Here is a 17427-nt window from a genome sequence, read left to right as displayed (position 1 = left end):
GCTTGATTCCCATAGCTGCAGTGTGCGAGTTGTGCTTCGCCTCCGGCAGAGGTTTAGTCAATGGATCTGATATGTTGTCATCAGTTCCAATCTTGCTTATCTCGACTTATTTTCTTTCAACTAACTCTCGTAGAAGGTGAAATCTAAGAAGTACATGCTTGACTCTTTGGTGGTGTCTAGGCTCCTTTGCCTGTGAAATACCTCCGTTATTATCACAATACAGGGCTATTGGTCCTTTAATGGAGGGGACTACACCAAGTTCACCTATGAACTTCTTTAGCCATATAGCTTCCTTTGCTGCTTCATGTGCAGCAATGTACTCCGATTCAGTTGTAGAATCCGCAATGGTGCTTTGTTTAGCACTTTTCCAGCTTACTGCACCTCCGTTGAGGCAGAAGACAAACCCAGACTGTGATCTGAAATCATCTTTGTCGGTTTGGAAACTTGCGTCCGTATAGCCTTTAACAATTAATTCATCATTTCCACCATATACCAGGAAGTCATCTTTGTGCCTTTTCAGGTACTTCAGAATGTTCTTGGCAGCAGTCCAATGTGCCTCTCCTGGGTCTGACTGGTATCTGCTCGTAGCACTGAGTGCGTACGCAACATCCGGGCGTGTACATATCATAGCATACATTATTGAACCAATCAATGATGCATATGGAATCCCATTCATTCGTCTACCCTCATCAAGTGTTTTTGGGCACTGAGTCTTGCTTAGAGTTATTCCATGAGACATGGGTAGGTAGCCTTGCTTGGAGTCTGCCATCTTGAACCTATCAAGCACCTTATTGATATAAGTGCTTTGACTAAGTCCAATCATCTTTTTAGATCTATCTCTGTAAATCTTGATGCCCAATATGTACTGTGCTTCTCCTAGATCCTTCATCAAAAAACATTTCCCAAGCCAAATCTTGACAGTGTTCAACATAGGAATGTCATTTCCGATAAGTAATATGTCGTCGACATATAATACTGTGAGGGGGTCGAAAAAGCACGAGGCTAATGCGTGACCTCATCCCTCGTGGGTGTGACGATTCTTTTTATTCAATCAAGTGTAATTGGATTTCCTGTGAGTTTACACCCAATTGACTAGTAATATAGGAGTCGCCATTCAGTTTTTAACGACAATGAGAAAAACTGACAAAACCCGGTTATCGTGACATAAAGGGAGTGCAATTATGTTTGACCACGACGGCCGTAGGTTCCCTTGTGATCCCTGGTGTGGGGATCTCTCAACATACACCCGCAAGGTAGAGATTGAGGGTTCGGGGGACTGTAACTACCGAGAGGAGTACTTCGCTCGTCGATAACTCCAGAGGGAGGATATCCTTACTAGCTCAGCATAAATAATTGAAGGGACATGCGTTAACTATTAAACTAATCTGAGTTGATTTTAGCAATATGCAACATATAATACTAGATCGATCGCGATTATCTGATTTAAGTAGCATTAAGGGACCTAGCATGATAATCCAATTTCCCGAAAATATTATATTTGTTAGGCGTGATAGAACAATCAGATTTAGTTAGTTTAACAGTTCATAAAAAGGACGAGGAAAGCAATTAAATCATCGAGAAGGGACACATTACGACGCACCCTTGAGAGGTGCGTCACGGTTCTCAGAAAACTAACCACTTTGACTTTGCTATTTCTCCTTTTTATTTAACGAATCTCCATTAGGGGACAGGATACGTTCTGTTCGATTTATGGATCGATTGCGACAGAAAGCGTGAACAATTTCGCAGCGTGAGGCTTAGGCTAAGGGTTGGAGTCAATACTCAGAATATAATTGTGTGTTGTGTGTGTGTGTTTCACGTCGAATTTGGGGCTGTAATTATAGGGAAGAGTTCGTGGAAAGATAGAATTTTAGAACTCTAATCCACGAGTAATTAGGAAAAAACACGTCCCAGTTATTTTCAGCGCCCAGCTCTGGGCGTCAAAGATTTCGGCGCCCAGCTCTGGGCGTTGAAAATAGGACCCATGCAATTTCAGCACCCAGGGCTGGGCGTTGAAATTGCTGTTTGGGCCGTTTTTTGTCAGATTCGGATTCCTGAAATCCGTAGTGTTTGAGACTTAATCGAGTCTTTTAGTGCGTATCAATTTCATGACGGAATGCGTCTGGGCCCGTTACGAACTCTAGGCTCGTTAGGATTTTAATTAATACGTAACTCTTATTTCCGAATCATATTAGGAATAGGATTCTCGCAGTTTTCTATCTCATTTAGGATTTATGTTGGAGTGCAACACCTAATTCTGACAGGTTTCTATCTTTTATGACTTGCCACTTTTAGAAGCTACCTTTTACGGCAGTTACTATTTTTAGCAGGTTTCCATAAATAGCAGGTTTCGGGTGAAATGAAAAGGGGAATTGAGATTCGTTATTTTATAGGAGATGCGTTGTCAAGTGGAGATTTACGCTTTCATCATCGAACCTTTCCCTTTCGGGAATGGGGACAAAAGTAGGTGTCTACAGTTAGCCCCCACTTTGACTGAGTCTTGGAGTAAGACGATGGTCAAAGTATTAGACGGAGTGTGTCACACAAGCCATGGTGTATGTGACCTGTTTTGCGAGGGTCTCACGAGCCCCCGAGTGATAACATTTGACTTAAGGGTCATCACTTGAAATGTCGACATATCCCTCACGTGTTATTGGGATTTGTCAACGGATAGTATAGAATACTCCCTCACTTTGTCATTGGAAGTATCTAAAGAGGCGTAGAAACTCCCTCACTTTGTCATTGGGAGTAGCTACAGATGTTTTCGAAATCAAAGCTATAAAGTGTAATTGGGCCTGGCCAAGTCCAATCACGAGGTGAAAATGTTTTTAAAGATTCTCATTTTCAGGGCTAGCTAAACGAGAAAACCCCCTTGTTTTTATTGGACGTAAAATGAAGGAAAATCCAGCACGTCGCTCTTTTTTGGAAAAACGGAAAACCAATCTTTTAATTTTTGGAAAAAGGGAAAACCAGTCCTTTAATTTTTGGAAAAAGGGAAAACCAGAAAAAGTTATCGCTGCAGCGACTAAGGACCTGCGCGGTTAGTGGCGCAGACCCCGCCGGCTAAAGATGGCGAGCCTGTCCGCTAAGGGTGGACACCCCGTCCGATAGAAGTGGACGAATCTGTTTTTGAAATTTGAAAATAAGGACCTACGCGGTTTGTGACGTAGACCCCGCCGGCTGAAGATGGCGAACCTGTCCGCTAAGGGTAGACACCCCGTCCGATAGAAGTGGACGAATCTGTTTTTGAAATTTAAAAATAAGGACCTACGCGGTTTGTGACGTAGACCCCGCCGGCTGAAGATGGCGAACCTGTCCGCTAAGGGTGGACACCCCGTCCGATAGAAGTGGACGAATCTACTTTGAAATTTGTTTGTGCTTTTTGAAAATAAGGACCTATGTGGTTTGTGACGTAGACCCCGTCGGCTGAAGATGGCGAGCCTATTTTGAATTTGTTCTATTTTTCGAAAACTGAGGTCCTGCGCGGCTAGTGACGCAGACCCCGCCCGCTGAGGGTGGGCGAGCCCTGTCCGCTGAGGGTGGACGTCCCTGAATTCATTTTTTCGATATGGAACTCGCGCGGTTCGTGGCGCGATCTTGCCCGATTGAGGTGGGCGAGTCCCTATTTCATTTGTTCTTGTGATTTCTTTGAGAATTTCTTTTCTTATTCATTCTCGCAGGAGCGAATTCTTTCGAGGGATGCTCGGATTTAGTTGTAACCTGAATGTGGGTTGACAATGTGTTTAGATGGACCATAGTCTCGTGGTCATCACCTTTTCATGGTTTTGAGCTAGTCTTTTCGGCTCAATTTTGCCACTACCTGGGTCCTTGATTAGGGGACTATGTATAAGTATCAACGGCGACCTTTGTCTTGAGGTCGTAAACCCGTTTTATTTTTTGAGACATCCAAACACGGGACTTCATACAACGTTAGTCCGGGAATATTGTTTTTAACTTTGCATAATATATATTTTCCTTCGAGCCCCCAAGCACTCGTGCTTGACGTTAGTCCGGGAATCTTGTCAAAGAGGTTCCTTGCAGATAAGCATTTTGTAATGTCCTTGATCGTGTTTGGGATTGTGCTCGTAAGTGCGAGCGATCTTTGTAGTGGTGTGCTACTCTTAACAAAGCCGTGAGGTGCGACTTTCAGTAAAGAAATCGGCAATTTTCAAGTCGAATGAATAAGGCAGGGCCCTATAGAAGTCAGGGGCCTTTTGGGTCTGGGATCATTTTCGGCGCCCATGCCTGGGCGTTAAAGATTTCGGCGCCCAGCGCTGGGCGCTGAAAATGATTTCATAGTTGGCCTTTTGTTCGTTTGTTTTCTTTTTTTTCTTTTGAACGCGTTCGTTAATGTTCGATATTTAGAAAGATGATATGTATGTGCGAACGAGCGTTCATAGAATGGCCGTTTGTGTGCGGTCCATTAATCAGTTTGTTTGAATCATTTTTTTTTTGAGCAATGACTGATTGTGAATAGTTTGCTTAGAAGCTTGATAGGGTTCAGGCCCATTCATGAAGTGGGCTCAAACATCGTGCCCTTTCGATTGTTCAAACATTTGCTTCGAGATTTTTTTATTTTGCTATGGTTGTTTCGTAGCTTGGAGCCCCCAAGTATGCATGTTGGGATGCTTTCCTTTTGGTGTACGATTTTTGTAGGTTCTTTCGAGAAAGATGCCTTGGGGTTCCGCTCGTGTAGGTGCGAGCTATCCCTTTCGTGGTAAGTAATATTTGGCTACCTTTTAATCCTTAATGTAGAAGTCGTGTGGCTTGTATTTTGAATTTGGGCGATAAGTAGTCTTTGCCTCTTTTACACGTGCTCTTGGTCGTGCCTACATTAGTGCAATATGCCTTACTCTTTTTTTAGACTTGTTTTGTGGGATGGTTGAACTTATGGTGCGACGTAGGCTTGTGTGGCCTAACAACAGGTATTAGAACATTTCTCTAGGTGTTGGGATATCATTATTATTTTTTGCATTGGAGTACTTCATCACGCCTTGTTCAGGTGCTCGAACAAGTGTAGCACCTTCTGCGTGGGTGTGCACGGCTTATTACTTCGTTCGATGCGAGGATTCATAGGTGTTTCTTTCTTATTTTTATATCTGGGCAAAACTTGGCTAGCAGAAAGATTCAGCGCCCAGGCTGGGGCGTTAAAGGTATCGGCGCCCAGCTCTGAGCGTTGAAAATGATTTCTGGGTATATTTTGACAGTTCTTATCCTTGATTTTTTTTTTCGCTTTTGCCTTGGAACGAGGTAGACTGTGTAACGGGCGCTTTATAGGGCGAGCGTTATGTGCAGTGGTTTGATCGGAGTTTTGGTGACTCGCGATTTTCAGTTACCCTTGTTAGTGGGGTGACTTTATATATTCTAAGTAGTGCTTAGAATTTGGGAGGGGTTGTAGCCATTCTAAGGTTCGTTTTGCACGATTAAAGCTTAGGATTGAGCCCCTATGACATATGTATAGCATTAGCGTCGAGAATTTGCGATAAAATCGTCATTTCGAGCATTTTTAGAGTGTTTTTCTCAAGCCCCCAATTGTAGCTACGGGATTGGCTTGGTGCTATAATGCTTTGCATACGTCTTTATGCATTCATGGTGACATGGATCATGAATAGTTTGAACCAGACTCGTTTAGTGCGAGGTACGTTTCGAGTAGTGACCCGCTACTTCTCTTGTAATTGTCGTATTGTGCGACATTGCCATGGTCAAGGTAGTCACATGTTGAAGTGTGCCTTGACCAAAATCTAGGTGCCTTTCTTTACCCATAATCATATTTAGAAATCTTTTGACTCACTTGCAACATTGAGATAAACGCATACTTTGCTTAAACCAACGACACTTTATTATGTTCGAGGAAGTCTTTGAAAATCATTTGAATTTTTTTTAAAAAATCCGAATCCTTCTGTGTATAATCCGAGGTGTCCTAAGTAAGTTGACTTATAGAAGGGTTCGCACAGGATTACTTGAGTGAATCAAAATACTGTTACGATTTTTGGAATGCTGTCTAAGGATTTGCTGGAGGCCAGGGTGCAGGCGTCAAGATACACTTGTGCCCGTTTGGCATATGCTTTAGGCTTTTAGGGCCATCTTTTCCAGAATTGCGGGAATATGAACCGTTTTCAAATAGACTTAGATTTACTTGGTGTATGTCCGTACAAAAGGTCAAGGTATACCTAGTTCTCTCCCTAACTCTTTCATTTCAATTTTTAGCCCCCACTTGTTGTTATGTCTCCCCATTAATGATGCTTTCAGAGTTTGATTTTAGATGCCTGTGTCATATGTCTGAGTAGGGTGAGCCTTGGTTAGGTGCCAAGTCATATTGACAAGGTCTGATTTTTTTTTCAAAGGAGATTAGCAAGCATTTGAATTACCATGAACGGGTGCCCTGAGTTCAAAGGAACGATGGGGCGATGCCGTAGAAAAATCCTCTTCTTTGCAAGCTTACTGCCTTTACTACTTGTTGGCGATTATGACTGTGTCTAGTGGTGAACTGAAAGAGGTCATGGATGCTTGCGCTAGCCCCCATTCAATTGAGGCAAAGCGATCTTTTGAGTCTTGGCTAAGTGCCTAGGAGTGTGAGTGCTCCTTCTGGCAAGGGTACGTGCCCTTATTATTTTTCGATGTGTGCTCGTTTTGGCATCTTGGTGACTTGGATTCTTCCTTTGACTTTTCTTTCGACTTGGGTTGCAAGTAATTAAATTTCAATAAGGGACTTCTATTCTTTATTCTTGTTTTTCTATAGGCTTTAATATTTTTGCAAATTGGTTGGACCGAATCATGGATTGCCTACGTATCCGCCTAAAATAGATTTAATTTGGAATCAGGTATTGCGTAGTTCTTAGCCTAGAAAATGGTTTCTTAGAATGCCGAATTCGACAAGTATGTTCTGAGATGGAAACATATTATTTAAAACGGTAGAATAAGTGAAGTTTATTATTATTTTAATCTGCTGCTTTGCCGCAAGCCAAAAATTTGTTTTATATATTTTTTTGAGTACATGTATTTTTGGTGGTACGTATATCTGAATACGTGTTATACCCCTCCAAGTGTTCGTTATTTTTCCGTGCATGTGCGGACAAAATGACGAGCACTTCTGGACAAATTTTAGCAAGCAGAGAGATTCAGCGCCCAGGCTGGGGCGCTAAAGATTTCGGCGCCCAGCTATGGGCGCTGAAAATGACTTCTGGGAGGATCTTTTTTGGTGCGCTAAATGCTTCTTTTTCTTTTTAGACGAACTTTTAAAGGCGCTTTGCAAAGTTTGCTTTTTTATTATTTATTATTTTTTTGTACTTTTCATTTGTCTTCCTTTTTTACTTGTGACTCAAGACGGTTTGAAAGATGGGTTGAATGAGATAGGATAATTTGTATAGGCATTGGTCAAGCATGAGGATTATATCTGCTAGGACTCACAATTTGCAGCCTCAAACTAGTGTCACGAGTTTACATCAATCAAGGCCAATGAGTAGTATGGGGACGGCTCAAGGGCATATCAACAGGATGTATCCACACAAGTTATATGGTCATTATGCTAATGGTGGTGTAAGAACAGGTTTTGGGCTTTGGAAATAATGGGTATGACGCACGTGTCAATGGCCGTGCGTGGTTTGCAGTTGATAACAAGTTCAAGAACAAGAGTCGGGGTAATGGTTTCTTGGGTTATGGCAATGAGAACATGGATGGGTTAAATGAGCTGAACAGGGACCCCAGAGCGAAGGCGTTTAAGAACATAAGGACTGGAAAAGGGTAGACATCGTAGAACTTTATGTAGCTTTTGTGGCATGATTTGGGATTGGTTGACTCAGTTCTTTTCCTTCGTTTACTTGGGTAAATGTTGCACTTTGGGAGGTACGGGATAAGTATTCCATGGCTCGCTCTTTTCTCTCTCCCTTTTCTCTTTCTCTTTTTTCTTTTTCGCTCGAGATTTCCCTCCCCTTTTTATTTAGGCTAAAAGGTAGATGGTTGTGGTCTTTGAGTCACGAGGCGAGACTGAGTGAGCCTCGTTTGGTAGGCCTATAGTGGACCTTTAGCCTTAGTAGGCCTAGGGTGGACCTTTTAAATTGTCTTACTTTGCAAGCGTATTTAGTCGTTTCTTAAGGTGTGCAAATAGCGTAGATTCGAAACCTTGTTTTTACCTTTATTGAAATTTAACAAAAGAATTACATCGAAAATAATATTTTGCTTCTTTTCAAATTCCAGTTTTCGGGATTTAATTGGAAGTTGTGATTTAGACTCAAACTTTCATTAATCTTTCTGATTATAACCCGGGTATGAATATAAGGAGGTGGCCTAGACACAAAATAATAACGTGGCGTAAGCCTATAATACTTGACCAAATGACCCTCAGACTTAGGCTAATTGGACCATAACTTTCGTCGGTTGACACTTTAGATTTTAACCCTTGGGTGTTCGTTTGTCATGCACCATTTTGCTTAATGTTGGCCAGGTAGTTAATTGGGGAGATCGAATTTTTATTTTTGCAAGACTGGAATCATTAGTGCGGCTTCTCTCTTAGTGTGTATTGCTTTACCCCAATGGTAGCCTTATGGTATGCAATGAGAACATGTATGGGTTAAATGAGCTGAACAGGGACCCCAGAGCGAAGGCGTTTAAGAACATAAGGACTGGAAAAGGGTAGACATCGTAGAACTTTATGTAGCTTTTGTGGCATGATTTGGGATTGGTTGACTCAGTTATTTTCCTTCGTTTACTTGGGTAAATGTTGCACTTTGGGAGGTACGGGATAAGTATTCCATGGCTCGCTCTTTTCTCTCTCCCTTTTCTCTTTCTCTTTTTTCTTTTTTGCTCGAGATTTCCCTCCCCTTTTTATTTAGGCTAAAAGGTAGATGGTTGTGGTCTTTGAGTCACAAGGCGAGACTGAGTGAGCCTCGTTTGGTAGGCCTATAGTGGACCTTTAGCTTTAGTAGGCCTAGGGTGGACCTTTTAAATTGTCTTACTTTGCAAGCGTATTTAGTCGTTTCTTAAGGTGTGCAAATAGCGTAGATTCGAAACCTTGTTTTTACCTTTATTGAAATTTAACAAAAGAATTACATCGAAAATAATATTTTGCTTCTTTTCAAATTCCAGTTTTCGGGATTTAATTGGAAGTTGTGATTTAGACTCAAACTTTCATTAATCTTTCTGATTATAACCCGGGTATGAATATAAGGAGGTGGCCTAGACACAAAATAATGATGTGGCGTAAGCCTATAATACTTGACCAAATGACCCTCAGACTTAGGCTAATTGGACCATAACTTTCGTCGGTTGACACTTTAGATTTTAACCCTTGGGTGTTCGTTTGTCATGCGCCATTTTGCTTAATGTTGGCCAGGTAGTTAATTGGGGAGATCGAATTTTTATTTTTGCAAGACTAGAATCATTAGTGCGGCTTCTCTCTTAGTGTGTATTGCTTTACCCCAATGGTAGCCTTATGGTATGCCGATTTGGGTATTTTCATGGTTGGTCATGTTGCATTCATGGAAAATCTTTTAGTTCGTACTTAGTAGTATTTCAAGGAGCGAGTGGCTCGAGAGTACTATGATAGTCGTGACCCAGTGTGATCATAAGCCTTGAGGCCATTAATTTTTGCCAATGGTATTAACACCTTAGGTTCACTTTGGGGTTGTGCGACTATGGGGGAATGGTTTTCAGAATGTGACCGTTTCCATTTTGCAAATACTTGAATAATATAATATGTTCTTTTTATTGGTGAGAGAGAGTATTGAGGCCGTGGATTCTTAGCAAGGGATGACAATTACATATGGGTGCTTATTGATTTAAATGTTAGAAAGGGAGACTCAATATGGTTTAACCTTTTAACTTGCAGAACGACACCAAGCATTAGGACCGATTCTATGGATAAGACAAATAAGACTTAGGATTTAGATGGTACTTCGGCATAGCCTAGTCTAGACTCGGATTTATGTATTTTTTGTTTGAACATTTATTTTTTTCTTGAAGACTTTATTCGAACATTATTTTTTGAATACTTTGCCCATGTGACATTCAAGGTCGTTTAATTAGCATGCTCGGTTTTGGTGCCGAGCATTGTCGTCGTAGGAGGCCTAACAACGACACAAAGAGTTATTTATTTTTATTTTTTAGTCGCTTTTAGAGTCGAGTGCCTTTTCATACGCCCTTGCAGCAATTTTTACGAAAAGTGTTTTTTTTGCTACGTGTTCTTTTTTTTTGCGCGGGCACCGAGGCTGCTGTGCCTGACCACATAGTTCAAGAAACAGAACTACTAGTCATCTTGCATTCTAGTCGTCTAACGTTTTCTATGCGTCCAATTTTATAGAAAACTCCGACCAGGGACCATTTTCAACTTTTGACATTCAAGTTCACTTGATAGACATTTCTTAGTCACAGGACTGGTCCTGACAGTCTATCTTGAATATATCGTCAAATTGAAGGGACTCATCATTTAATAAACCACAAATTAAATGGAAAAATGAATTCTATCATTTATTGTGAATGATTAACCAATAATGTTTTACAAAGAATTAAACTCTAAAACTTTAAAACATTAAACAAGGACATCAAAGCCATTCTCCAATATGCTTGATTCCCATAGCTGCAGTGTGCGAGTTGTGCTTCGCCTCCGGCATAGGTTTAGTCAATGGATCTGATATGTTGTCATCAGTTCCAATCTTGCTTATCTCGACTTCTTTTCTTTCAACGAACTCTCGTAGAAGGTGAAATCTACGAAGTACATGCTTGACTCTTTGGTGGTGTCTAGGCTCCTTTGCCTGTGAAATAGCTCCATTATTATCACAATACAGGGCTATTGGTCCTTTAATGGAGGGGACTACACCAAGTTCACCTATGAACTTCTTTAGCCATATAGCTTCCTTTGCTGCTTCATGTGCAGCAATGTACTCCGATTCAGTTGTAGAATCCGCAATGGTGCTTTGCTTAGCACTTTTCCAGCTTACTGCACCTCCGTTGAGGCAGAAGACAAACCCAGACTGTGATCTGAAATCATCTTTGTCGGTTTGGAAACTTGCGTCCGTATAGCCTTTAACAATTAATTCATCATCTCCACCATATACCAGGAAGTCATCTTTGTGCCTTTTCAGGTACTTCAGAATGTTCTTGGCAGCAGTCCAATGTGCCTCTCCTGGGTCTGACTGGTATCTGCTCGTAGCACTGAGTGCGTACGCAACATCCGGGCGTGTACATATCATAGCATACATTATTGAACCAATCAATGATGCATATGGAATCCCATTCATTCGTCTACGCTCATCAAGTGTTTTTGGGCACTGAGACTTGCTTAGAGTTATTCCATGAGACATGGGTAGGTAGCCTCGCTTGGAGTTTGCCATCTTGAACCTATCAAGCACCTTATTGACATAAGTGCTTTGACTAAGTCCAATCATCTTTTTAGATCTATCTCTGTAAACCTTGATGCCCAATATGTACTGTGCTTCTCCTAGACCCTTCATCAAAAAACATTTCCCAAGCCAAATCTTGACAGAGTTCAACATAGGAATGTCATTTCCGATAAGTAATATGTCGTCGACATATAATACTGTGAGGGGGTCGAAAAAGCACGAGGCTAATGCGTGACCTCGTCCCTCGTGGGTGTGACGATTCTTTTTATTCAATCAAGTGTAATTGGATTTCCTGTGAGTTTACACCCAATTGACTAGTAATATAGGAGTCGCCATTCAGTTTTTAACGACAATGAGAAAAACTGACAAAACCCGGTTATCGTGACATAAAGGGAGTGCAATTATGTTTGACCACGACGGCCGTAGGTTCCCTTGTGATCCCTAGTGTGGGGATCTCTCAACATACACCCGCAAGGTAGAGATTGAGGGTTCGGGGGACTGTAACTACCGAGAGGAGTACTTCGCTTGCCGATAACTCCAGAGGGAGGATATCCTTACTAGCTCAGCATAAATAATTGAAGGGACATGCGTTAACTATTAAACTAATCTGAGTTGATTTAGGAATATGCAACATATAATACTAGATCGATCGCGATTATCTGATTTAAGTAGCATTAAGGGACCTAGCATGATAATCCAATTTCCCGAAAATATTATATTTGTTAGGCGTGATAGAACAATCAGATTTAGTTAGTTTAACAGTTCATAAAAGGGCGAGGAAAGCAATTAAATCATCGAGAAGGGACACATTACGACGCACCCTTGAGAGGTGCGTCACGATTCTCAGAAAGCTAACCACTTTGACTTTGCTATTTCTCCTTTTTATTTAACGAATCTCAATTATGGGACATGATACGTTCTGTTCGATTTATGGATCGATTGCGACAGAACGCGTGAACAATTTCGCAGCGTGAGGCTTAGGCTAAGGGTTGGAGTCAATACTCAGAATATAATTGTGTGTTGTGTGTGTGTGTTTCACGTCGAATTTGGGGCTGTATTTATAGGGAAGAGTTCATGGAAAGATAGAATTGTAGAACTCTAATCCACGAGGAATTAGGAAAAAACACGTCCCAGGTATTTTCAGCGCCCATCTCTGGGCGTCAAAGATTTCGGCGCCTAGCTCTGGGCGTTGAAAATAGGACCCATGCAATTTCAGCGCCCAGGGCTGGGCGTTGAAATTGCTGTTTGTGCCGTTTTTTTGTCAGATTCGGATTCCTTAAATCCGTAGTGTTTGAGACTTAATCGAGTCTTTTAGTGCGTATCAATTTCATGACGGAATGCGTCTGGGCCCGTTACGAACTCTAGGCTCGTTAGGATTTTAATTAATACGTAACTCTTATTTCCGAATCATATTAGGAATAGGATTCTCGCAGTTTTCTATCTCATTTAGGATTTATGTTGGAGTGCAACACCTAATTCTGACAGGTTTCTATCTTTTATGACTTGCCACTTTTAGAAGCTACCTTTTACGCCAGTTACTATTTTTAGCAGGTTTCCATAAATAGCAGGTTTCGGGTGAAATGAAAAGGGGAATTGAGATTCGTTATTTTATAGGAGATGCGTTGTCAAGTGGAGATTTACACTTTCATCATCGAACCTTTCCCTTTCGGGAATGGGGACAAAAGTAGGTGTCTACAAATACTAGGAAAGCAATTTTGCTCCCACTGACCTTCTTGTATACACAAGATTCGTCTGCGTTCTTGATGAAGCCAAAGTCACTGGCTGCTTCATCAAAACGTATATTCCAGCTCTTGGATGCTTGCTTCAATCCGTAGATTGATTTCTTTAGCTTGCATACCTTTTTAGCATTCTTTAGATCCTCAAAACCTTCAGGCTGTGTCATAAACACAGTTTCTGTTAAAGCGCCGTTTAAGAAAGCGGTTTTGACATCCATCTGCCATATTTCGTAATCGTAATATGCAGCGATTGCTAACATTATCCGAATAGAATTTAGCATTGCAACTGGTGAAAAGGTTTCATCGTAATCCACACCGTGGACTTGCCTGTAACCTTTTGCAACCAATCTAGCTTTGAAAACTTCAAGTTTCCCATCCTTGTCCTTTTTCAGTTTGAAAACCCATTTGCTTCCAATGGCTTGGTAGCCATCTGGCAAATCGATCAAATCCCATACTTGGTTTTCTGACATGGAGTCTAATTCAGATTGCATGGCTTCTTGCCATTTCTTGGAGCTAGGGCTCGTCATAGCTTGTTTGTAAGTCGCAGGTTCATCACTTTCAAGTAATAGAACGTCACAGCTCTCGTTCGTCAAAATACCTAAGTACCTTTCCGGTTGAGATCTATATCTCTGCGATCTACGCGGGGTTATATCTCTAGATTGACCATGATTCTCACCAGATACTTCTAAAGATCTCTGAGTTTCATCTTGAATGTCATCTTGAGAATTCTCTAGAGTTTGTTGTTCGACTCGAATTTCTTCGAGGTCTACTTTTCTCCCACTTGTCATTTTGGAAATGTGATTCTTCTCCAAAAGACACCATCTCGAGCAACAGACACCTTGTTCTCAGATGTATTGTAGAAATAATACCCCTTTGTTTCCTTTGGATAGCCCACAAGGATACATTTGTCAGATTTCGGATGAAGTTTGTCTGAAATTAATCGTTTGACGTATACTTCACATCCCCAAATCTTAAGAAAAGACACTTTTGGAGGCTTTCCAAACCATAACTCATATGGAGTCTTTTCGATAGCTTTAGACGGAGCTCTATATATAGTGAGTGCAGCTGTATTTAGTGCATGTCCCCAAAATTCTAATGGAAGTTCGGCCTGACCCATCATTGACCTAACCATGTCTAGCAAGGTTCTGTTCCTCCGTTCCGACACACCGTTCCATTGTGGTGTTCCAGGAGGAGTCAATTCTGATAGAATTCCACATTCTTTTAGATGGTCATCAAATTCATAGCTCAGATATTCACCGCCTCTATCAGACCGCAATGCTTTAATCTTCTTGCCTAATTGATTCTCTACTTCACTCTGAAATTCCTTGAATTTGTCAAAGGATTCAGACTTATGCTTCATTAGGTAGACATAACCATATCTACTGAAGTCATCAGTGAAAGTCATAAAGTAGCTGAAACCACCTCTAGCATTTGTACTCATTGGTCCACATACATCTGTATGGATTAAACCCAATATTTTATTTGCTCTTTTTCCAACTTTAGAGAAAGGTTGCTTTGTCATTTTTCCAAGTAAACATGATTCGCACTTACCATAATCCTCTAAGTCAAATGGTTCTAGAATTCCTTCCTTTTGAAGTCTTTCCGTGCGTTTCAGGTTAATATGGCCTAATCGACAATGCCACAGATAGGTGAGATCTGAATCATCCTTTTTGGCCTTTTTGGTATTTATGTTATAAACTTGTTTGTCGTGATCTAATAAATATAGTCCATTGACTAATCTAGCAGATCCATAAAACATCTCTTTAAAATAAAACGAACAACTATTGTCTTTTATTAAAAAGGAAAATCCCTTAGCATCTAAGCAAGAAACTAAAATGATGTTTTTAGGAAGACTTGGAACATGGAAACATTCTTCCAGTTCCAAAACTAGCCCAGAGGGAAACGACAAATAATAAGTTCCTACAGCTAATGCAGCAATCCGTGCTCCATTTCCCACTCGTAGGTCGACTTCACCCTTGCTTAACTTTCTACTTCTTCTTAGTCCCTGTGAATTGGAACATAAGTGTGAGCCACAACCAGTATCTAATACCCAAGAAGTTGAATTTGCAAGTATACAGTCTATAACGAAAATACCTGAAGATGGAACGACTGTTCCGTTCTTCTGATCTTCCTTTAGCTTCAAGCAATCTCTCTTCCAATGCCCCTTCTTCTTGCAGTAGAAGCATTCAGATTCAGAAGTGGGTTGACTGACCTTCCTCTTTTCAGATTTGGCGCCAGCTGGTTGCTTAGTTTGGCTGGCCTTGTTGCCACCTTTTTTAGCATTCCTCTTCTTTCCAGATTTCTTGAACTAGCCCCCACGCACCATAAGCACATCTTGCTTATCACTTTTGAGCGTCTTTTCAGCGGTCTTCAGCATACCGTGAAGCTCAGTGAGCGTTTTGTCCAGACTATTCATACTGTAGTTCAGTTTGAACTGATCATACCCGCTATGAAGAGAATGGAGGATGGTGTCTACAGCCATTTCCTGAGAGAATTGCTGATCCAGCCGACTCATATTCTCAATGAGTCCAATCATTTTGAGAACATGTGGACTTACGGGCTCGCCTTTCTTAAGTTTGGTCTCAAGAATTTGCCTATGAGTCTCGAATCTTTCGACTCGAGCCAGATCTTGGAACATGTTCTTTAACTCACTGATGATCGTGAAAGCATCTGAGTTGATGAACGTTTTCTGTAGATCTGCACTCATGGTTGCAAGCATTAGACATTTCACATCCTTGTTGGCATCAATCCAACGATTGAGGGCTGCCTGAGTGACCCCTTCGCCTGCGGCTTCGGGCATCGCCTCTTCCAGGACATACTCATTTTCTTCCTGCATAAGAACTATTTGCAAGTTCCTTTGCCAGTCAAGGAAGCTTTTTCCCGCTCAACTTCTCCTTTTCGAGAATCGATCGAATGTTGAATGAATTGTTGTTTGCCATAATTAAAACTACAATTGAAAAGAATAAACAAATAAATAACCATTCACAGTTTCTCTTAATAAACTTAAATTCTAGCATACATGCATAATTCAATGTTCATTAAGCATTTTATTCAAGTTATGTGTTCCGGAAGGTGTGAATAAAATGATTCCAAGATCCTAAAATCCATTGAAGAATTAAGCACATTATGTATTTAGACTCAATTCTAAAATCTTTTAGGTAAGCAAAAGCCTTTTGCTAATAGTCTAGAAACTACTCTTGGTTGATAGGTACGTCTAAGAACTTATTAGGTAAACCTATCGATTTTGCCACGACATAAAAGTACTCCTTACTTATATCGTTGAGTTTCACCAAAACTAACTTGTACTCACAATTATTTGTGTACCTTACCCCTTTAGTATCGATAAGTAACACCTCGCTATGGCGGAAAACTATTACTAAGATCGATGTAAAGGATATCCAAGTAAGTGTTATTTTGGCATGGCACCTTTTAACTCAATTTTTAAGTTTGGAACTTAAGGCTCTTACTATGTTGGTTAGATTTTAAGTGAACTAAAATCCTTAATCATGCAACATAATCAAGCCACAATCTCATGCATAATTAAGACATATTTAAAGCAATAAATAACTTAAAGCATGCATAAGATAAATGTGATCTAGTATGGCCCGACTTCATCTTGAAGCTTCAACTTCAAAGTCCGTCTCGAAAATGGAAACTTCGTCTTGAATTTCACCGTGGGAGGCGCCATTTTCTCCAAATAGGATAAGCTATAATTAAACTAATTACAACTATTTGATGGTACGCAGACCATATTTGAATTGAAAAACAAATTTGGTACTTTAGACCAATTACATTCAAATTAATGGTACGCAGACCATATTTTCTATCCTATTTGGGCCATACTATTCACCTCATAACATGCAAAACAGTACATATGCAATATATACCATTCATCCATTCATTATCATGAATGACCCACATAATTGGTTAGTTAAAACATATTGTATGCATCATATAAACATTTGCAGCAATTAATCAAGGGCACCAATAATCTACCAATTATTCAGTCCTTATTAATTCTAATCAAGTTGTTTAACCTTAAAGGATTTGTAGACCTAATCAAGAATTAATGACTAAAAAGGGCTCCCACTTAAACCAATAAATTCATATGCTTTACTAATTTTTAAACATAAAAATGTATTTCTAGTCTAACCGAAAACATACAAATTTAATTAAAATTTAAAGCTCATATAAATTTATAATTGAATCCACTTATTTAATTTATTTTCAGTCGAATTTAAATTAATTCAAGGTTTTTAATTTTAGTAAAATAATTAGAATAAATAAAATTTATAATAATTATAATATTCAAAATTAAAATCCAAGAAAACAATTTAAATTATTAATTTTAAAATTAA

The sequence above is a fragment of the Spinacia oleracea genome, chromosome 1 (assembly GCF_020520425.1).
Source record: "Spinacia oleracea cultivar Varoflay chromosome 1, BTI_SOV_V1, whole genome shotgun sequence".
Taxonomy (NCBI): domain Eukaryota; kingdom Viridiplantae; phylum Streptophyta; class Magnoliopsida; order Caryophyllales; family Amaranthaceae; genus Spinacia; species Spinacia oleracea.
The sequence above is the reverse complement of the archived record's forward strand: the minus strand, read 5'-3'. Positions refer to the sequence as shown.